The 8,729-nt window shown below is 35.2% G+C and overlaps 1 pseudogene; it reads left to right on the top strand.

Annotated features, from left to right (window-relative positions):
- LOC135216895 (uncharacterized) overlaps positions 1-8,175 on the top strand; it is a 27,007-nt pseudogene extending 18,832 nt beyond the window's left edge.
- The last annotated feature ends 554 nt before the right edge of the window (positions 8,176-8,729 follow it).

Genomic DNA, 8,729 nt, shown 5'->3' on the forward strand with positions numbered 1-8,729 from the left:
AGCCTAAACACACCCTCACTAAACCTAAGCTTAAACACACTCCTTACTAAACCTAAACTCAAACTTACTAAACCTAAACACACCTGCTAATCCAAAACACACCCTTGATAAACTTGAACACATTCCCACTAAATCTAAACACACAGCACCACTAAACCTAAATGCACCCCTACTAAACTTAAGCACACACCCCTACTAAACCAAGACACACCCTCTGCTAAACCTAAACACATCCCCACCAAACCTATAAATGCATCCCTATTAAACTTAATCACACACCTCACTAAACCTAAACACACATCCCACAAAAACTAAACACAATCCCTGCTAAAACTAAATACATCCCCACTAAACCTAAACACATCCCTTCTAAACCTAAACAAATCCCCACTAAACTTATACACACCACCTGTTAAACCTAAACACAAACAGAAAGAGGGCATTTCCAATAATATGTTTCGATGAGTACATGAGATAAGGTATGATAAACCCGTGAGTTTATTATATATATATACATATATATATATATATATATATATATAGTATATAATATATATATAATATAATATATATATATATATATATATAATGTATGTATAGTTCCAACAATTGTCTTTACACTAAGGATGCAGTTGCAAGGCCAACACCGAGGAGTGAAAAAAATGTGTAAAAAATGGGTGTTTGAACAATGAAAATTTATGGTAAAAAAACAGAGTATTAGTACTAGGACCATTAAATTAGTATGGAACAAAACTGTGAAAAATGAGTATTAGTACTACTAGAACAATGAAATTTTTATGGAACAAATTTGAAAAAAGTATTAGTACAAGAACAATTGAATTATTACGGGACAAATTTGTAAAAAAAAAAAAAAAAAAAAAAAAAAAAAAAAAAAAAAAAAAAAAAAAAAGTATTACCTAGTACCAGAACAATGAAATTTTTTATGGAACGTTCACTCACGTGTTGATGCACGAACACTTGGTTTGTCCTCCATGAATCTTCTTACATAAATCGATTCGGCACCAAACAACACTTTTGCACTAATTTATACATTAATGTAAGAGAATCTTTTCTGTTTCTGGGTTTATAATAAGTAAGGTAAACACGACATATTCTTCACAGACACTTTCTTAAATCCAAAATAATAGTAAACCACTCTTTACATTCCTCTTACTAACTTAAGAACTGTGGGCCTATAAACATCAGGATTCCCCTCCTTAAGCTGCCAAGCAATAATGGTCTGATTTGCTTTTTTGGTCAAAGGTGAAACACTGCGACCTATGAGGTCATTCAGCGCTGACTGGGAAATTAAGAGTGAAAAGGTTTGAAAGGTGTAACAGGAGAAAAGCCTCGTAGTTTCCTTATGAATCAATTATCAGGAGAGGGTGGAAAGTAAGATGGAATGAAAGGGGGGTTGGAATTACGTAGAGCCCGAAGGAACACTGCAAAGAACCTAAGGAACGCCTACAGTGCACCATGTGAGGAGCACTGACAGAATTAGGCTAACCCCTGCGGATTTGTTTATGCGTCGGTACCCCCTCTACCCGCCCCGCCACTTCCATCCCGGTATTTTCTGATGTATAAGCCCAAAACATGTCGTAGTGGTTTACGGGAAACATTTCTAACCAACTTCTCTACAATTCAAACAGGCCAAATTTCAGAGCGAAATGGTCACTGTTACACTTTAGCCAGTTGGACACTGATAGTTTTCCTGGCTTTATCCCCCCCCTCACCCCATTTCGTCCCTATACATTTCCCCTATGGCGTGGACGGATAGGGATCACCGTTGTCAGTTAGCTTTCCCCAGACGAATTTTTTCCCCAATGGATTTACGAAAGATTTTGATGCATGAATATAAACGAAGATTCAAGAAACAAATCCCGATAGACTAGGTCATCCATACATTGCTTAGGCATCGATAATTTTCCCGCCTTGATTTCCCGCCCCCTACCTTGTCCCTACATTTCCCTTTTATTGTGTGGGAGGATAGGGCTCGGTTGTCAGCTAGTCAGTTATTTCCAAGTCGATTTTTTACTATTCCTTTTCAAAGCATTCCGAGGCACTATAACTCTCTTTCTCTGCCGAAAATGTTTAAAATCGGTCCCAAAGTGTGTCAAATTGTGTAAGAAGAGCCATGGAGAACATGCCAAGTATTAATGCATCAATACGGGTGAATGTTATGTAAGAACTTCATTGCTCTAGTATTAATTTTTTTTACACATTCTCTTTCGCCGTTCGGTGTTGGACCTGCAATTGCACTCATGGGCCATGGCGCAAAATCAGATTGCAATATATATATATATATATATATATATATATATATATATATATATATATATATATATATATATATAATATGTGTAGGAAGCCTACTAACCTAGACAAAATGAAAAACATAAAGGTTGTTAATAACACTGAAAAAAGAAAACTTTTAGAATCTATTTTGATCCAAAATGTTGACGCTATGAATATATATATAAGAGTAATTTTAAACTGGACCTTTTTCTGTAATGCAATTACGACAAAGCATTGTAGTTAGTGTAGCTAAGTTGTTAAACAAGATTGGCAAACCACCGTAGGGCAGTTATTCTGATACAACCATATGCTTTTATGTTATTTCATTTACCTTGACCGTCGTTTTCAGTTTATGTAACTTTTATTTCTCTTTCTGAAAGAGGGAGAAGAATTACTCTCCGAAAGCTTAAATAAAAAACTTTCAAGTTTTTTCCGAATTTTAGTGGGCTTCCTACAACATATTAGAACACGGATACAAGTGTGTTTAAACTTCTTGCTATTATAATATGTGTGTGTGTGTCTGTGTGTGACTGCTAAATCTGCTTGGTATTTCAAAACTGATAAATTATTCCAAGATAGCTGAAGATAGCCTTATAATGCTGACTTGTTTGGATTCTAAATGTAACTGACAGTTTCAATTATGAAGTATACTTCAAATTTCTTCGCACTAATACGCCACAATTATTTGGGCTTTCCAAAAATTCTTTGATCAAAATTGCGATTAAAAAAAACAAAAAAAAATATTGCTGTATCTGAATAGTTTGTCTCTTTCCAGGATCCTCTCAGCCTACAGGGACAAGATGACTAAACTGGATCCCCGCCCAAAAGAGTTCCACTTCCGGGACCTTCAGCTCCAAATCATAGCCAAATACAGACCCGTCGACAGCCCGGAATCCTCCCAGTTTCCGACGTTCGCCGAGTTCGTCCAATAACATCTTGGACTCGACCAAGACTCTCGTCACAGCGGAGGATTGGATAAAGAACGTGAGTCTCCACACACACACACACACACACACACACACATATATATATATATATATATATATATATATATTATATAGCTATAAATGTCCTTTAATATCTCATTCGCTCTACCTCAGAATTAATATTTTTTCATTGTGTTAACCGAAGGGGAATTTTCTAGTCGATAAGAAATACGTCGGCTCACGGACGCGAACCATCGAACCAACAAATTCAGGACACATTCACTGTGCGTCCTTACCGACTAAAAAATTCTCCTTCGGTTTATATATGATATGAAAATATATTAATTCCGAGGTAGAGCGAATTAGATATTAATGGATATTTGGAGCTTGACGTATGTATATGAATCGCGTTAATGTGATATATATATATATATATATATATATATATATATATATATATATATATATATATATATATATATATATATAATGTGTGTATGTATAATATACAAATTGAGAATGGTTTTTGTTCCTAGATAGCTAATGAAATAAGATAGAATAATCATTTAAATATATATATATATATATATATATATATATATATATATATATATATATATATATGTATGTGTGTGTGTGTGTGTGTGTGTGATTCGAGACACCCAAGAGAAACTCTGACTTTAATGTCTGTACTTTGACTTAAAACGCAACACCATCTACATGGTTCCTGGTGAAGCAACTCACTACTCCCAGTATTTCTTCTTCTTCCAGGTCCGTTGCTGGACGCCATACTGGGCCCAATGCAACGTCTGCGGTGCGGACTACAACGTCATCATCAAGCTTGAAACGATGACAGAAGACGAGAGGTTCCTCATCACTATATCAAATCTAGAGGAACTTAAGGAGGTGAGGTCTAACAATTTCTATTTCTCTGTTATTTTTTTTACTAATTTAGAATAGATCTTTTGTATTAATCTGGCAACAGCAACTTCTGTGGCAGATTATACACCATAAATTTGAAAGGTTATATGCTTAGGCCTAGGAAAGCGTTCTTCTACAACAGCAACCAGCACTGATTAAACCTGCCCTATTCCACACTGCATATTGTAAAAACTGTTGCAGTTACTGTTAGTTAACACTTTCATTTTATGACGGGCTTTACGTCATAAGATTCTTTGAATTCAAATTAATTCAACTTTATGCTTCTAACAAATCGCTTGCAATTATCGTCAACTTCTTCCGATGAGATAGCTGATTGGCGGAGATTCAAACCTACTTGAAGTTCGTTAAGTCTCTCTCTCTCTCTCTCTCTCTCTCTCTCTCTCTCTCTCTCTCTCTCTCTCTCTCTCTCTCTCTCTCAGTATATTAGCAGGAAGTTTATTAGCATACCTTACAGGAACCAGCAGAACACTAAAGGGTTGCGCGCACAAAGTTATATTTCTGTAAAACGAACGTTATAAGTGATCAATCATCAAATAATTTCCGCAGCTATCTTACACCTGTCTCTTAAATTGAGATGAGTGGGGTTGAAAGGAAATGTTAGTAATAAGAAGAAAACATTAATACTATTTTAACACAGGGATTCCATCTGAGAGACTGATCTGTACGTGAGATTTCATTCATTAATACAGTGGTTTTCATCCTTTTTTTGGCCCTGTCCCACCTAACCACCTTTAAATTCTTGATGTCCCCTTTGGTGAGATATAATACTTAAATATTCACGTGGTAGAAGTCTAAAAGGGCATTAACTTGTATTACAAACGAGAATTTCTGATTGATTACTAACAATTTTACTAGTTTGTATAATGACTCACATACCTATTCGTATTATTGTAAGCAGTATTTATTTTCTGTCATATAAGGGCCGTGTTCTTAGTGCTGTAACCAGACTGTGAAAAAAGACCACCAACCCCCGCCACCCCTCCCACCCACCATACCATTGGCCAGCAATTCAGCAAATAACTTCACGCCCTATAATTTACTATTTAGCCTAGTAGCCAAATGGTTATGAATGCAGATAAATCGTTAACCATCACAGTTTTTTCAGTGTCAGTGTTGTATATATCAGAGTATAAAGCAAAAACACAATTAATTTATTATAGATATTCATCTTGCATAATAAGTATTACTATAACTGTTTCTGTTTTAACAGTTTCTTATATAATGAGAACAGTTGATATTATATCATAGTTTGTCATAAAAAAAACGGTTTGTTTTCTTTTAGGGTTAAGTTGCCAGTCTGTATATAATTATGCATAACTACACTATTTCAAGTCAGGCTTTGCCAGTGTCTTTCATAGCATATATATATATAGATAAATATATATATATATATATATATATATATATATATATATATATATATATATATATATATATAGGGCCTATTGGGGGTTTGTGTAAATTCAAATCAAAGACAAAAGCTACTTATATGTATTTTATTTAATAATCCATATGTTTTGATAAGTTCGATTTACTCCCGGCAATAGTTGAACAATGCACGAAAGTGTTATTGAATAGATCAATACAAAATCAATTAGCTAAAGTGATAATTGTCTCATTCGGTTGTATAAACAGCAGGTCGTCAACTTACACCCTCAAGGAAATGTAAAATAAACATTGAAGTTTGTTCTAAAGATGATTAATAAGAATTCGTCGTATTAGAATAAATACGAAGACCAACCATTTAAGGCTGCTGTCAATCTTTCTCGTGAAAAGAAGTCTCTAGGTCATAAGAGCGTTGGATTTCGATTGGGCCAATATTGCATATCGAATCTTTGTAATATAAAAAGACTCCTACATGTTTAAAGAAAGAAATGACGGGAGATTTTCATCTTTGAAAGGAAAAGTTTTCATCTAAATGAAATGTCAATTTTGACTCATTCGAGCCATTCCCGATAGATATCCTGTCTGTAAGCAATCTCAGTACAGTTGGCCTCAGCGTGCGGTTTACTATTGAGAACTTTGAAAGAGCATTTGTCTTAACTTAGCAGTCAATAAACCAAACAAAAACTTTTTTCGGTTTACTTCTGAAGAATGAAAAAGAAACCCACAAAATCACTGTGTATAACGTGTTTACTTCTAAATATTTACATGTAATTTTACTCCAAACTCGAGTACTTTCAGGCCCTATCGAGTTTGGAGTAAAATTAAATGTTATATATAGTGATTTTGTGAGTTTCTTTTTCGTTTAGCAGTCAATGTTGCGTAATTCTAATCTCCTCCCTCTTCTTCTCCTCTTCTCTCTCTCTCTCTTCTCTCCTCTCTTCTCTCTCTCTCTCTCTCTCTCTCTCTCTCTCTCTCTCTCTCTCTCTCTCTCTCTCTCTCTCTCTCTGATTTTGTTGGCTACGTTCCATAACTTCTCTTGAGTATTCCTGTCACTGTATACGTCTCATTGCTCAAGTGTGGCACCAAAATTCTCTTTCCTTTCATATAGACAGTAACAAAGTATTCTTTTCTTGCATCATTCAACTCTACCTTTTTTCTATCCTTTAAATTCAACAAATCCTCAAAATACTAATTTAATTTGATAAGTAAGTGTACAATATTTTCTTTACTATAAAAACTCTTAATAGTTGTTTGGTGTGCGCAAAGAATCCTGGATGGTATGGCACTGAGTGATATTTAAATGAAGCCGTAGGGTGTTCATGAATAAAGAGGCCACTTCTTTTTGTCTGTTTTACCTTTCTGTCGCCTTTTAACAGCTCAAGTCCGAGGAATGGCGTCATCTGAACAATGCCACTTCGACGAACGTTGCACCAGAATTCTATGATCAGCTGTCCCGAACGCAAATCAAACAGCTATATCAGCGATATCTACTGGACTTCTTGCTCTTCGACTACAAGATTGACGATATCTACACAGACAACGACGAAGAGTGAGGTCCTGCTCCGAACTAATGGGTATACTAATGTGTATACTGTACACCCTGCTGGTAGAAAAGAAAAAAAACTGTGTACTTTACAGAGGGGCACAAACACCCTGCTGGAAAAAAACTGTTTACTGTACAGAGCGGCACAAACACCATGCTGGGAAAAACAGCTATGTTTACTGTACAGAGTGGCACAAACACCCTGCTGAAAAAAAAACTGTGTACAGTAGAGAGTGGCACAAACACCCTGCTGGGAAAAACTGTGTACTGTATAGAGTACCACAATCGCCATGCTGGAAAAAATTGTGTACTGTACAGAGTACCAAAGACACGCTGCTGGAGATAAAATAATTGCGAACTGTACGGAGTACCACAGATACCCTGTCGGAGAAAAAAAAATAATATTCAGCTTGATTCGGAGCCACATATAAGAAACTTTAACAATTTGGGCATTTCAGAAAATACTTACAGTCGGATGAAATGATAGGTACAAAGTGTTTTTAACCCCCAAGCAACACTGACAGATGCCCAAACATCAAAACAAACTGCCCCAGGCAGACCTGGGCACAAACCTCTCGAATCTCATAAATTCAGTAAGTAGTGAATATGAACGGGCCATGGCCTGGATTTACATGCCCTTAGCTTGCGTGCAAATATAAGTTGAATGATAATTTTGAAACTGCATACAAATGAGGACATGCTTTAAGAATTCAGTTTTTCTTTTGGAAATACAACGAATTGCTTTTTTCATAGTTTTCCCTAACATTTTCAGGTTTTCGACAGTTTTTTTTTTTACCATAATGGATTTATTTTTATGTCGTTTCCAATAAGTCGTGTTTATTGTGGTTACTGTGTGAATTTCCCTGGGAAACGTACTCTTGGTGTTTTGAGTTTTCTGTATCAGAAAAGTATTATTATTTATTACTCAATAATGTCACATTCTTATGAATGTGACAGTATATTTACGTATATAAATGTTATCAAACTACATCGGAGTTTATTTTCGTAAAAATTATCTACGAACAGCGAAGATGTACTTTTGACCATTCACGTTACTTTATGTATCAGTAAATATATCAAATATCTCTACTTTTATTTCTTCCTCGTGTCAGTAAAACAGCTTAATCAAATTGAAATGAGCAATATCTTTCGATATTTGTGTAATATTTACCTTAGATTGGAGTAAGGTCTTAAAAATCGAAAGTTTTCCACATCGAAAATCTCTGACTTCTTCATTTAGCGCCGTATCGTCACAGTCACTAATAAAGCTATTCAGTGGATATTCTTATAAACAATTCTTTATTTATGTTGCTGAAATTTTGATTCATTTGCCTTTGTAAGCCCCCAACAGCCACTTACCATTAGCTGTAGTGTTTAGGAGAAAACTTATCACCGTCCGTGACTGATTTATCAAAAGGAAATCTATTCCAAACATGCAAGTCTTACAGATATAGGTCATACGAAAAAGGTTAAAATACTGGGAATATGTTCAGGGAAGTCAAAGTGATCTCAGGCCATTAAAAGGAATACAGCAATGTTAGAGAAAAGGTATAGATAGTCTCACTCGAAAGATAAGAAACTAATTTAGTGTTAGCTACTCTCGAGTGGATTTCAAGAAGTGACATATCTTTATGAGA

The sequence above is a fragment of the Macrobrachium nipponense genome, chromosome 6 (genome assembly GCF_015104395.2).
Source record: "Macrobrachium nipponense isolate FS-2020 chromosome 6, ASM1510439v2, whole genome shotgun sequence".
In the NCBI taxonomy this organism is placed as follows: domain Eukaryota; kingdom Metazoa; phylum Arthropoda; class Malacostraca; order Decapoda; family Palaemonidae; genus Macrobrachium; species Macrobrachium nipponense.